The sequence below is a fragment of the Neopsephotus bourkii genome, unplaced genomic scaffold (genome assembly GCF_033783945.1).
Source record: "Neopsephotus bourkii isolate Nb327-2 ecotype Australia unplaced genomic scaffold, CSIRO-AGI_Nbou_v1 NB_1511, whole genome shotgun sequence".
NCBI classification, from domain to species: domain Eukaryota; kingdom Metazoa; phylum Chordata; class Aves; order Psittaciformes; family Psittacidae; genus Neopsephotus; species Neopsephotus bourkii.
Genome location: NW_026901987.1, coordinates 4747252 through 4761255, shown reverse-complemented (window position 1 = coordinate 4761255; position 14004 = coordinate 4747252). Strand labels below are relative to the sequence as shown.

The 14004-nt window shown below is 41.7% G+C and overlaps 1 protein-coding gene and 1 pseudogene across 3 annotated transcripts in view; one reads left to right on the top strand and one right to left on the bottom strand.

Annotated features, from left to right (window-relative positions):
- KLHL32 (kelch like family member 32) overlaps positions 1-7966 on the bottom strand; it is a 123001-nt gene extending 115035 nt beyond the window's left edge. For all 3 annotated transcript variants that reach the window (XM_061369843.1, XM_061369844.1, XM_061369845.1), the window contains exon 1: positions 7889-7966. The gene's annotated coding sequence lies outside the window, so the exon portion shown is untranslated. The remainder of the gene's footprint in view (positions 1-7888) is intronic.
- Positions 2601-12495, top strand: LOC133221095 (kinesin-like protein KIF11-A; annotated as a pseudogene).
- The last annotated feature ends 1509 nt before the right edge of the window (positions 12496-14004 follow it).

The following is a 14004-nucleotide window of genomic DNA, read 5'->3' as shown; positions in this document are numbered from 1 at the left end:
GGCTCAGTTACTACGGCCTTAGTTCTCTTCACTTATCCAGCAACACCACTAAAGATCAATGCAAGTCCACAGTGAAGAGTAAAGACAGTAAATTCAAATGGCCTGTCTAGCAGTTTTCCTCCCTTTAAGGTAGTTTAGAGTTGCACTATGCCAGATTTGGAATCCTGTAGAAATGTGAAGAGCTGCAAGAAGTATAAACTATATTGGTTTTGTGCCTGACATTCTCATCTTCAGTCTCTTCTGTCATTGCCTCTATACAAACGCCCATAGTATAGGGAACAAATAAGAGGAATTAGAGATATGTACAGGTCTATGGGGATATGATATAAGTATCACAGAAACATGGTGGGATGGCTCCTGTGACTGGGGTGTTGGAATGGAAGGTTACAGGCTCTTACAAAAAGGCAGGCCCAGCAGACGGGGAGAAGGAGTTGCTATTTATGTTAGGGATAGGCTGGAGAGTATGGAACTCAGTCTGGGGACAGGTGAGCAGTCAATAGAGAGTTTGTGGGTCAGGGTTAAAGAGAGAACAGCTATGGGGTCATGACTGTGGGACTCTGTGGATGAAGCGCTCTATAGACAAATAGGAACAGTCTCATGCTCGCAGGCCCTTGTCCTCATGGAGGACTTCAACCACCCTGATGTCTGCTGGAATGACGGTATGGCCCGGCACAAGCTATCCAGGAGGTTCCTTGACTGTGTGGAAAACAACTTCCTTCTGCAAGTAATAGAGCCAACAAGAAGTGCCATGCTTGACCTTGTGCTCACCAACAGGGAAGGGCTGGTTGGAAATGTGACACTCCAGGGCAGCCTTGGTTGTAATGATCATGAGATGGTTGAGTTCGAGATCCTCAGGACAGTGAGAAGAGCATGCAGCAAGCTCACTGCCCTGGACTTCAAGAGAGCAGACTTTGACCTCTTCAGGAACCTGCCTAGTAAGGTTTCATGGTATATAGCCCTAGAGAGCAGGGGGGGCCAAGACTCTTAGTTGATATTCAAGGATCACATGCTACAAGCTCAGGAGTGTTGTGTCAAGACTAGAGGAAGGGCAGCAGGAGGGCCAGGAGACCTCCTTGGATGGATAAGGGGCTGCTGAGGAAAATTCAAATGAAAAAAGAGTCCTATAAAAAGTGGAAGCAAGGACAGGCAGCCTGGTAAGAATACAGGGATGTTGTTTGGGAAGCTAGGGACCAGGTTAGGAAAGCTAAGGCCCAGTTAGAATTAAACTTAGCTAGGGATGTTAAGGATAACAGGAAGGGATTCTACAGGTACGTTGCAAATAAAAGAAAGACTAGGGACAATGTGGGCCCTCTCCGGAAGCTATCAGGAGAGCTGGCTACCCTGGATTTGGAGAAGGCTGAGGTTCTGAATGACTTCTCTGCCTCAGTCTTCACTGGCAAAGGCTCTGACCACACCACCCAAGTCTTGGAAGGCAGACGCAGGGACTGTGAGAATGAAGACCCCAGGTCCACTGTAGGAGAGGATACAGCTCAAGACCATCTTAAGAACCTGAATTTACTCAAGTCCATGGGACCTGATGAAATCCATTCGCGGGTTCTGAAGGAGCTGGCAAATGAAGTTGCTAAGCCGCTGGCCATCATGTTTGAAAAATCATGGCAGTCAGGTGAAGTTCCAGACGACTGGAAAAAGAAAAATATAACCCCCATTTTCAAGAATAGGAAATGGATGACCCAAGGAACTACAGACCAGTCAGTCTCACCTCTGTGCCTGGCAAAATCTTGGAGCAGATTCCCCTAGAAGGCATACTAAGGCACATGAAAGTCAACAAGGTGCTTGGTGACAGCCAGCATGGCTTCACTGAGGGGAAATCCTGCCTGACCAATTTTCTGGCCTTTTATGACGGGGCTACAGAACTGATGGACAGTGGTAGAGCAGTTGATGTCAACTACCTGGACTTGTGTAAAGCATTTGACACTGTCCCACATGACATCCCTCTCTCTAAGTTGGAGAGACATCAATTTGATGAATGGACCACTCGGTGGATAAAGAACTGGCTGGATGGCCGCACACAAAGAACTGTGGTCAATGGCTCAATATCCAGCTGGAGACCAGTAATGAGTGATGTCCCTCAGGGATTGGTGCTGGGACTGGTCTTGTTTAACATCTTCACCGCTGACATGGACAGTGGGATTGAGTGCGCCCTCAGCAAGTTTGCCAATGACACCAAGCTGTGTGGTTTGGTTGATACGCTGGAGGGAAGGAATGCCATCCAGAGGGACCTTGACACACTTGTTAAGGTGGGCTGATGCCAACCTCATGAAGTTTAACCATGCAAAGTGCAAGGTCCTATACCTGGGTTGGAGCAATCCCAGGCACAGCTACAGGCTGGGCAGAGAAGAGATTCAGAGCAGCCCTGCAGAGAAGGACTTGGGGGTGCTGGTCGATGAGAAAATGAACATGAGCCGGCTTCAGTGTGCGCTTGCAGCCCAGAAAGCCAACCGTATCCTGGGCTGCATCAAAAGGAGTGTGACCAGCAGGTCGAAGGAGCCTCCAGTCCTGATGCATTAAGACCCTGACAGAAAGGAGCCTTTCTATTCCCTTCCTGCTTGTTTGCCTGAGTTTTCTACTGGAGGGCGAAGATGGGGGCAAGAGGGAGGGGAAAAGAGTTCATCTAAGGAATATACCAAACCCACAGAACAGGTACTGTTATCCCCACTAAGGAAGTTCCACACTTCAGCCTTTAGCTCTTAAGATCTCTATTATGATCTCCCCAGTTTGATGAAGTCCCAGCTCTGCTCTGAAAACATCGCCTCAGTTATCTTTTTTTGTTTGTTTGCTTGTTTTTCTTGTTTTATGCAAGTAAAAGATCAGTAACTGAAAGGGAGCTTTCAAAACTAAGTATAATATGAGAAAAAAAAAATCCTTAAAGGGATGGTCTATTATTTAGAAACTTCACTTTTTCCTGATCTAACATAGCTTTTAAAAATATTCAAAGCTACTCTCTTCATATAAATGTAGCTGTTGGAAAAAATGTTAATCCTAACTTTCAAGAATTTCAAAAATAAACCAGCAAAGTACACATTCTGTGTATCCTGATGACATTTCTTCAACCACAGGTTTTTATCTGTTCTGTCTTGATAAGCCAGGTACAATCCCAGTGTAGCTTATGAAGGGCAGGAGCCCTTTTACTTTACTTAACCTGAGGTGAATCCTGATGGAAAATGTTTCAGACATAATAAGGCCATAAGCTTGCTCACGTCCACTTCAAAAATTTGTTATTAATTTAAGCAATGTGTTTACACTTAACCAACCATTTCTGTAAGAGAAAGAAACCAAACTGGATAGAAGTCAAGTCATATCAACACAGCAGAACTGGACCTCAATCACTCTTAGATATGATAACTTTAAAACAAAAGCCCCCCCCCCCCCCGTTACCTGAACTCGTGATGCTAAGAATTTGCTTTCAAGCATACTCTTCTGAAGAGTAGAATGAAAGGCTATTTTGGAAGTTCAAGGGGGTAGAAAAATTGAAGCTGTTACAGTTTATATTACTGGATGAAAAAATACACATACATATTTTTAAGATAAATCCTAAGTAATCACAGCATTCAGAAAAACACAATAGTAAATTAGGCTGCAACATCACATCTTCTACACTGTCAAAACCCACAACTATACACATCATTCCTGTCAGGAAAAATAAAGACAGATGGCTGCAGAAAAAGGCACCCTTCAGAACAACCTCAACCTGTAAGTGCTGATGAATCAAAATATTTACAATATTTATCTCCCTATAAGGCTCATTCTCTACAATTAAAGCTCTTCTAAATTGCTGCAGCATATTGCTACAGAAATTTTGGCAGAACACATTCTCAATTTGCATAACTGTTCAGTGAAGTCACCTAACATAAGAGAAACATTATATTTTCTCAAGTATTATTGATTTTCTGAAGCCTCCAATTTGTTTTACTCAAAACTGTTTACATATTTTGTTGCTTTCTTATCACAGAGAAATCCTCAACTGCTGATATCCAAGCCAATATCTTCAAATTGGCACAAGTGTGAATGGAATTTGCATGGCATTCACTACTGGAATGTAATTTTTTGAAATGACAGCTTTTATTTGTCAAGCCAACAGAGAGACATATTTTGAAGAGTTAGCAATGTACAAAGACCCACCAGTACTGCACCAGTTCCCATAGGGCACTGCTCTTCGAGTGACTTAGCTGTCCACTGACATCAGAGAGCACAAAAGATATTCTAATTCAGCTACACTGTGAGTACAAAATTTCTTAGCAAGAAAGAAACAGTCCTGTCTACAGAAAGTCTGGTAAGGAACTTCAGTGTCAAATCTTTGCTATGTCCAGCGTTTTCCACTCTTGGCTAAGTTGTTCAGCAGTCAACAGCACCAAGTTCCTCCATGCATGTTGGAAATCGCAAAGACACAGACTCCCTGGGACACAGACTTGCATCTGCTCAGAACATGCTGCAGCTCCTACCTGGCCTACATTAGGTATTTCCCTTTTTAAAAGGTCAGGGAGATTCATATTCAGGGTGGTTGATCCACATGAGAACACCCAGAAACAGAAGCTTCAAAGCTCTCCAGGTTTCCCAGTTTAAACTACCAACTCCAACAGCATTGCTTCATTTTCTTCTCTTGAAACTACCCCCTGGAGGTGTTCTGGCCTATGGAATTTCTTCAAAGACTTAGCAAGAATGTCCCTCAAATTCTCTCCTAAAGCACATTTATTCTCAAATTGAAGGTTCTAACTGTTCACCCAAAATTCAGTCAAAGGTAGATCCGACTCATGAGCCCACATTTAAACAAAATTAAAAAAACGTTTAAAAAACACTGTGAAAATTATTTGCTCCTTACTGATTTTCAGTAACCTAAATTTGATAAGAAAATTTTAAAAAATCCCTTTGAAATCAAGTTAGTAAAAGCCTGTAAAATTAAAGCATCCCATCTACAAGCACATATTCTTGCAAATGGGTAAGCATATAGAACATCAGAAGCAACATCAGACCTCATTTTATCTCATAAGTGGTCAAAAGGCCACAAAAGCTAGAACACAAAGTGAAGATACAGAAATTGCCATGTCAAGGATCCTATGTCTTTCACTAAGTATAATTATCAGATAATTCAAGAAATTCATCTCAGGCAGTTAATAATTCTTGTGGGGAATAAATAAATATAAAAATCAAAATAATGTTTCTAAAAATTGAATTATTTGTTAGGAAAACCTCTAATTTTTAGTCTTCTGGCACCGTTTCTCTAGCCATCTCCAAGGAAGTGAGATACTAAAATTTGAACATGAGATTCCCCTCCCTGTCCCCACAATCAGTTCCAGAGTAATTGAAGTCCTCAGAGCACAGAACACACTGGCAGGCGCCATATAAAAGAACTAGATGTGTGAGAAATCTGAAATATAATTTCTTTACACTAAAAAAGAATTAAAATGAGACAACTATGTGGTTACTGTAGATGAACATAATTGCAGTGTATGATATTTATGGCTAGTTTCTCCTGATAACACTGTCAACTGCTCTCACCCAACTGCCTAAATTAATTTCATTTGTCACTTAATCCAATTCCCATTTCTAGTCCAATTTATAATCATCACTTCTCCAGCCTAGCATGCCATTAAATTACTGTCATTCTCGGCCATTAAGTCAATCATATTCTAGTCAGCAGAGTCAATCAAAATCACCACAGCAGTGCCATCAATTTCATATTGAAAACATTCCTTTTTGCTTAGTTGTAAAAGCTGATCATCAGTGTCAGAAGCTACATTAAATCAATTTCTGATTTTTCAGGCAGAAGCAAGTCATTCCAAAACAAAAATGGAGATAACAAAAAGCATCATTTGATTTAATGAATGCTGCATTTTCTCTGGTCAAATCCTTTTCACTTTACTTTGCAAGTAAAGGCCCATGCAAGCCTAAATTTCCATCTGCTACCAATGTTTCAACAATATTTCTCCTTACTGTAAATGCAGATTTATTGCGCACCTTAATACAAAGGGAATGATAAGGGAGGAAAAAAACTAAACCAAAACCACCTTCCCCAATGTTACTCAAGTTTCTTTGTGTGCTCAAATTCAAACCTCAAGCCAAGTTAACTTACACATTTAGCAATACAGACTTTGTAACAGGAGTTGCCACCTCAAACACAGCTGTTCACATCCTTATTTTTAGAACAGCATGTTTTTCTAACAGTAAAGAAAATGCTTAATCGTATCTGTGTTCATATAGCATGCTGATCTATAAAGAGTTAAACAATATCCCAATTTCTGTATTAAAATTCTCTTCCTTGAACATGTTTGCTGTCAGAACTAAATGCAAAATATACCTGCAAATTTAACTGGATTGTTTTTAAGGAAACCCTGAGGCAGCTTCTTCCCCCTTTAAATATTAGTACTGTTTTCCCCACATAGGTCAGTTCAATAGCTACCCAAATGCACATTTTCTCCATGCATGCTTATACAGAAAGCAACAGGGACTTTTGTTTCTTATACACACAATAAAACAAAATATTTTTTGAACACTGTAAGCATCTAAAGAACTCTTATACTTAAGAGGCATCCATTAAATGGCATGATTGCATTATTCTAGTGTCCTACTAAAGGAAGGGCTTATTATTCCCTAGCAGCTTCTCAGAGTAGCCATACCTAGCTTTACATTTCATACATAGTAACTGCAAAGTGCTTTACAAATAGCATCAAATTATTCACAACCCGAAAAGGAGACAAAAGATGACAGGGCTTTCTTTTCCAGAATACTTTGAAAGTTAAATAAAATATTATTTCTAATAATTTGTAAACTTAAGCAAAACAAAGAGATCTGACTGAGCAGATATACTGCTAGATTTTAAAGCATCTGTGTCAACTACATTATTCGTTTGGCATATTGCTGGATGTCTGTAGGATCTACTTAAATAGTAAACTTGGTTTTGGATAATAACTAAACAACTGTAGAAGACCCCCCAGAGGCCTTGCCCCTGCTAATTGCTTCGTGCAGGCAGATCACAGAATGGATCCTTGGAACTGGGAAGGCTACATTAACTCTACCTTAAGCGCTACACTTAACAGGATTGTGACCTCTAGGTCTACAACTGAGTTTTGCATGACTGAAAAAATGCTCTCATTAGATTTACACAAATAAAACACCTTGCTTCTGATACATTTGTGAGATATCCTCCTACCTCCTACAAAGCCAGAGAAATTTATAAGCTTAAATATATATATATATTCGTACTAATTGCTAAGATCAACACCTGCAGTTTAACTTACTGTGCTAAGTTTTAAACTGTAGCCCTATTTCCTCCACATTTTACTGCTGTGTACAGTGCCAAAGTATACTGCTTCCCAGTGTTTGTATAATGGTTATGTATATCAACTGTCAGTTGGACTCTGCCAGAGACCATACAGACAAGCCGGATTTGCTCTGCAGGCTGAATTCACCCTCCATCCATGCCCAGGGAGTCTGGCAGCAACGTGTCCACTGCAACATGCAGCACCGCTGCAACCTGTGATTTGTTTTTTGTAAAACTGCTCCAGATCGACCAAATAGGAGATTTAAAGCAGAGAGCCAAATCTTTCCCCAACCTGAGCTAGGCATTGAACCCCCTGAGCAGTACCATTTAAATTCCCAGTGCTGCAGATTTAATCTTCCAGCAACCAAGGTGCCTAGCTTTTTCCCAGCTAGGAATTCTCCCATATTTAAACATCAGGAAGGAGAAAAAGCTTATTTCTGTCCCTCAAACGAGTACCTTCAAGTCGGGATACAAAAAGAGAATAGCTCGCGTTAAATAAGGAACTGCATTTCATCTCCCGCTTCGAGGCAGCAGAGCCATGTTTTAGGAAACAACCACAAACCGAGCACCTGGAGCACGTCCCCACACAACCCCGGAGGGAGCGGGACTCACCGCGCCGCGAAGCCTCCCCCTCCGGCTCCGGTTCGTCCTCCCCACCGCCACCGAAGTTACACTGAGCCCAGGTCCGGCCGCACCGCTGAGGCGAGCATCCGCCGTCACCCCGGGGACGCCACAACGGCCGGAGCTGCCGTTAGCACGGTCTCCCTGGCAACCAGGATACTCACCCCACCGCAACGTCCCCTCAGGCAGCGGTGCTGAGGGGCCGGAGCGGCAGTCCTCCAGCCTTGCCCCGCCACCCCAATTAGGTAACTGCGGCAGCGAAGCACCGCCTCAGGCCCGGCCGCTCGCTCACCTCGCGACAGGTGCCGGGCCCGCGCTCAGCGGTGGCGCCGCCTGTTCCGCCCCGTTCCGACGGCAGCGGGGACAGAAGCTCCCACTCCACAGAGCCGCCGTCCCGGCTGTGCAGCTCTGGTGCCTGAACAGGAGGAGCTTCCCCGCCCCGCTCCGCCCAGTGCGCAGGGGCGGCCCGGCGCGGCAGGGCCGCACCTGCCGGAGGGGCCGGGCCTGGCCGGCGGGATTGTGTCGGCGGTTCTTAGTCGCTCCCGAGAAGCTGCAGGGCCGTCGGCGTTTCAGAGCGCCAGCAACACCACAGGCTTCTCGCCCGCCCGGGCCGCGGCCCTTTGGGAGGAGTGGAGGGAGAAGGTCCGGTCAAGCCCCTGAAGTAGCAGTAAGTTTGTAGGCAGAGCACCTGAGAGGCGGGATCACCACAGGGACGGCAGGATGTCAGCCGCGGGGAGCTGCGAAGGAGGATTTTAGGACAAGAAATAGGGCTGGAAAGGAAGAGGTCTCCAGAAGGGCAGGCCAGGGCCTGAGCACTACATCCCAGCTTATTAAAGCATCAGTGCTTTATTATCCTATTAAGGATTTTGATGCGGCTTTTTAAAAACCTTATTGCCAGAGTGAAGAAGGACATCTCTCAGAGATAAACCTGCTGCACGCAGGCATGCTGCAGTAGTGTATTTTTGCAGATGTTGTCTTTGCAGGGACATGATACCCAGTTCTGCGATGAGGCTCAGTAACTGCTTTCCTTTCAACCTCACCTCATGGAACTGTGAGGCAGTGGGAGCTTTTCTTCCCCTGCCCTCTAACTTGTCCTCTAAGATGATTGTGGAGAACATTCAGAACTGAAATCTAATGATTAGTGAGCTACTCATATAATTAAGAAAGACTGGGCAGTGCATTAATATGTAGCAGAACATACTATTTTGAGAATTGCATGGAGGAGCTCTAGTTCTGAGCAGAGTCTGCATCTTGCTACTGGATATTCTTGGGAGTCAGTTCTGGTTTTCTGATTTGTACAGTTAGTACAAAACCAGTAGATCATCAAAACCTCTGTCTCCATCTCCAATACACTTCCATATTAAAATGTAAATACATGTCACATCAGAACAGTTCAAGATCTTTTCAGATGACAATTCCCTAAAACATTTCTCTGAGTGTGGGCCTCTAGTTAAACGTACTGACAGATGAGTTGTTCCGCTGTCCACAAAAGCTATTAGAAGTACCACGATTCCTCATCTGCAGAGCAGACAGTAAAAACTGGAAAGCCAGTTCAGAGAGTGCACAGCACTGAATGCTGTATGTGATGCCTTTTGTGTAGTAATGCAAAGCTTTTCCAGGTCAAGCCTAAAGGAGGTCGGTGCTGATGCACTGCAATACTAAGCAGAGGCCTGTTTCAAAATAGAAACATAAACACAGCGCCACCACTTCCTATCAGGGCCAGTTAACTCGTGTCTGCACTGGATGAGCCACAGACAACTGATATGTGCAGGAGTGTTTTCACATTTTAGATGAATTTATTATAGGTGCAACACTCATAATTTATGGCCAAACTGGTATTGGAAAGACCTGCACAACTTAAGGGGAGTCTCAGTGAAGAACATGCTTGGGAAGAGGATTTGCTACCAAGTACAATAAATTGTACTGAATATTAGAAAAACTTTCAGAAATTAATACTGATTTTTTTCTTTTCTTAATTCTCTCTTATGGAAATCTATATTGAAGAGCTTTTTCAATCTTCCGAATCCTATTCCCAGTGCTGGAGAAGGAATGCAGATGTTTGATGATCCCATAAACAAGTCAGGTGCGAATGTGAAAGGCTTGGAAGAAATACACACCAAAAATGAAGCCTAACAAATCTTGAAAACAGGTGCAGCAAAAAGAACTACTGCAGCTGCTAACATGAATGCATAGTCCGGTTGTTCCTACTCTGTGTTTTCAGTTACTATCCACGTGAAAGAAGCCAGAGCAGATGGACAAGAGCTTTCTAGAACTGAGAAGATAAACTTGGATGATCTTGCAGGAGGTGAATACACTTCAGTTTTGGGTGGTTCATAAAAGAGCTTGGGAAAGTGGAAATACCAAGTAGTCTGTTCTGACTGGTGAAAGAGTTATTACTGCTGCTGTGGAAGGAGACACAGAGACTCTTAACAGAATCCTTCAAGACTCTCTCAGAGAACAACAAAGAACATCAATAATTGCCACAGTTTCTCCCACATCTATAAATCCTGAGGAAACATTGAGTACACTGGCATATGCTCACAGAGCAAAGAACATAATGAAGCCTGAAGTTAACCAGCAGCTGCCAAAAGGAGCTATTATTAATGAAGATACTGAAGAGACTCAGCATCTAAAAGGAGACCTCGCTGCTGCACAAGAGTAAAAGGGAATCTATATTTTTATTGAAAACTCATGAAGCCCTTAAAGGAAAGCTGACAGTTCAGAATATATTGACATAATCAGTGCCACGGAAGAAGTGAAAACAGTTACTAAACCATTCACAGTTAATAAAAACAAACCTTAACAATGCAAACAGGTCTGCAAGTCAAGGAGAAAGAACTGAAAGAAGCACAGATAAATCTAGCTAAGAAAGAATACGGGAATTCAGTTTTGGAAAACACCAAAGAAAAACTTCATGGCACAGCTAGCCATTTATTGTTATTACAAAAGATGTATATATATATATATAAAACTGGATCATAAGAAATCAGTTGATCAACACAATGCTCTTGTGCAAATACATTTGCAGAAGAAGTGAAGGGTCTGTTCAATAAAATACAAGTTTCAGTTAGAACAGTCTGAAGAAGCAGCAGGTGTTGACATCTTATGCATATTTTATAGGTGGCCTCTTATCTACCAGTTGTTCAGTAGCTAATGTATTCGCATTAGTTGTATCAGCGTCTTTTGCCTCTGATTAAAAATTGTTGACCACTGCTTTCTTATATGTCTGAAAAAAACATGACTCTGCCATTTGCTAGTAAAGCTGTTGAGGTTGACTGAGGAGCATATATGTGGATTAGGAAGAGCATTAAATATATATTAGCTATATGGTGGAAATTGTCCTGGAACTGAATTGTCAGTTTCAGAGTAACACAAATAAATTTTCTGCTGTGGCTGATGAGATGGAGGGTCATAAAAAGAAATTAATGTCTTCTTAGGAGATCCATGTTGCACACTGAAAAAATACAGGAAGAGACAACCAGTGGGTTTAGTCAGCTGAAAAATATGGGAGAATGTAAGAGAAGAAGTGGAAATGACAAAGTTTGTATATACAAAGAATGCAAATGTATTAGTGTCCTTGCTCTGAAGCCAGCTGGATCTGTCAGCACAGGAGATACAGAAGAAATTAGCTGGTGTACTGTCAAAAAATAGAAGTTTGAAGACCACCATCACTGCTGGGCAAGAAAATTTTTACCTGGAAACTATGGACTGAGCCAGCAGTAAAACTTCTGCTTCAAAACAAGTTTATTGCATCGCTGGATCATTTATTTCAAGAGTTCAAGGACACAAATAGTGAAAACAAAAAGAAGCTGGTGGAATCCATTGTCTGTTCTCAGCAACTTTTTAGCAATCTGACAAATGTGTCTTGGGATACTGGTAAAGGGAGAGAATTTGAAACTGCTCAGTCATTTTTATGGATCAGTAGCAGTCCTTCAGCAATGGGAAACAGCAGCTTCAGTGTTTACAATAGAAAACAGAAGTTTTATTATTGAGATCAGTATTTTGTACTGGATATTTTGTTCTGCATTAAGCTGCAGTAGATGTGGTTTGGAACTACCACATTTCATTAATAGATTCTACAATAGATTTTATTATATGCATATCAAGAATACAAACAGTCTCTTGTGTTCAAAGATCCTTGACATACTGCTGGCATTAAGTCAAAGTAATTAATGATTTTAAAAGCACTAAAAGTCACCTATGAGATCTAAAAACTGATGGTCTATACTGACCTTAAAAAAAGAAAGAGCATGTCATGTTGCTGCCAGCCATGGTCAGGGTCTCCACATCTGTGCTCTCATTTACAGAGCTGAATGACTGCTAAAAAAAGAATCTTCTTATCAATTTCCAGTATGTGCTCACTACCTAAAAGCCAGTCAATAGGAACTTATTCAAGGAATAGAACTGTCCTATGGCTATTCGAGGTTGGGAGCTAGACAGCAAGCAATTCTCTGTAATGGGGAAATGCAATGGATTTATGTATTGTATACAACCTCTCTCAAGAACAATAGGGAATTGTGGCTTGCAGCACTTACAAAGTGCGTGACTGTTAGACATAAAAGCTATCCTTAAATACAGACTTGTCAGACTCTTACATATATATATATATATATGTAAAGCTTATGCTGCTACAAATATACTCCCTTAGATATTTTTTATGTCTGACTTCAGAGACTGGCATCAGTGTAATTTCTTTATCACAGCAACATATGGCAGTTTTCCCTGCTGCCAAAACATGGCCATGTTTCAGCCTCAGGGTACAGCTGGGCTGAACTTAAAACTGATACTGTTTTCAAACATAGATAGAGAATTTTATGTTACTCCTTCTGACACCATAAAGCAAAAGTAAATTCAGGATTCTTGTCACCAGAACCAGTATGAACACTATACTGAATTGTGGTTCCAGCCATGCTAGGAAGTGGTTTTTCCTTCTAGTTTTTGGATAACATCTAAAATGATAACCATCCTATATCAGGATCATGTATCACTCTCAGCTATGCACACTGAAAACTTCTTCAGTTTAGACCTCAGTGTGGATCTGCAAGATTCTGAAACTTACGGTGACTGAGTTCCCCACATAACCACAAGTTTTAGTGACTGTGTGCAATCAGTGATTCTGTAAACCTTCTGTTCTCAGAGACTCTTTACAACTCATCCATACTTAATCCGTCATTTCCTCTTACAGTGCTCTCCCTGATTTGCAAAGCTGAATGTAAACCTGCTGTACTGATGCATGTTATCTCGATGTTCTGAAAATTAGCCAGATAAATGCAGCCAAATCCTAGTTACATTTGAAAATACACCAAGCAGCACTATTTTGATTAAAACCATAAAAATATCAAACACTAATTCTGAGCAGTTTGCTCAGCTGACCATGTTCTAGATTACATGGCAAAACCACAAGCATCTAAAGCAAACAAATGGAATAAAAGTCCAACATGAAAAAAAAGGGAGAAGAAATAATACCTGCAACCCCATTCTCTAAGCTTGCAACTGGAGCTAGAAGAAAATCTGTAAGTGCCTCGGGTTTTCTGCTTATTGGTGGAACGGACAAACACCAACTGCATGACAGCATCTGCTTAAAAGAAGCTCAGTGGGCAATAGGAAATTAAAACAGGTAAGGGAGTAACTATTCCCTTCTCAGTAGTAGATATATAAATAGTAGTGTTTGCTATAACGTTGGAGTTGTCTAGGTTACTGCTTTGACCTGGTTCTTTCATTTGGAACAGGTTTAGCCAGATGATGTGACATTCCCTACAGGAGGAAGGAAGCTTCCTGATGGGTAGCAAAGTGTGTAAAGTCCTGTTTTGAAACTTGTAATGCTTTCTCTGCTATGTGTGTTGTTATGAATACAGCTCTGGATGCAGTCTTTAACAGTTACAGAAAGGAAAAAAGAAAGTGGAGGTTAGACAAGAAACTAACAAACAGTTCTCTAAGCAAACTATATAGTACTGTTGGTGGTAAACTGGTGGCCAATGAAAGTTAACATTTTTTTTTATTCCTTCATCTCCTTTTTCTAGACCCCCACTATTTCCAAAGAGTAGTTAAACATGGCTCAGCCTGAGACTGCTTTAAACAAAATCATTCTCCACTTCTGCACTGTTGAA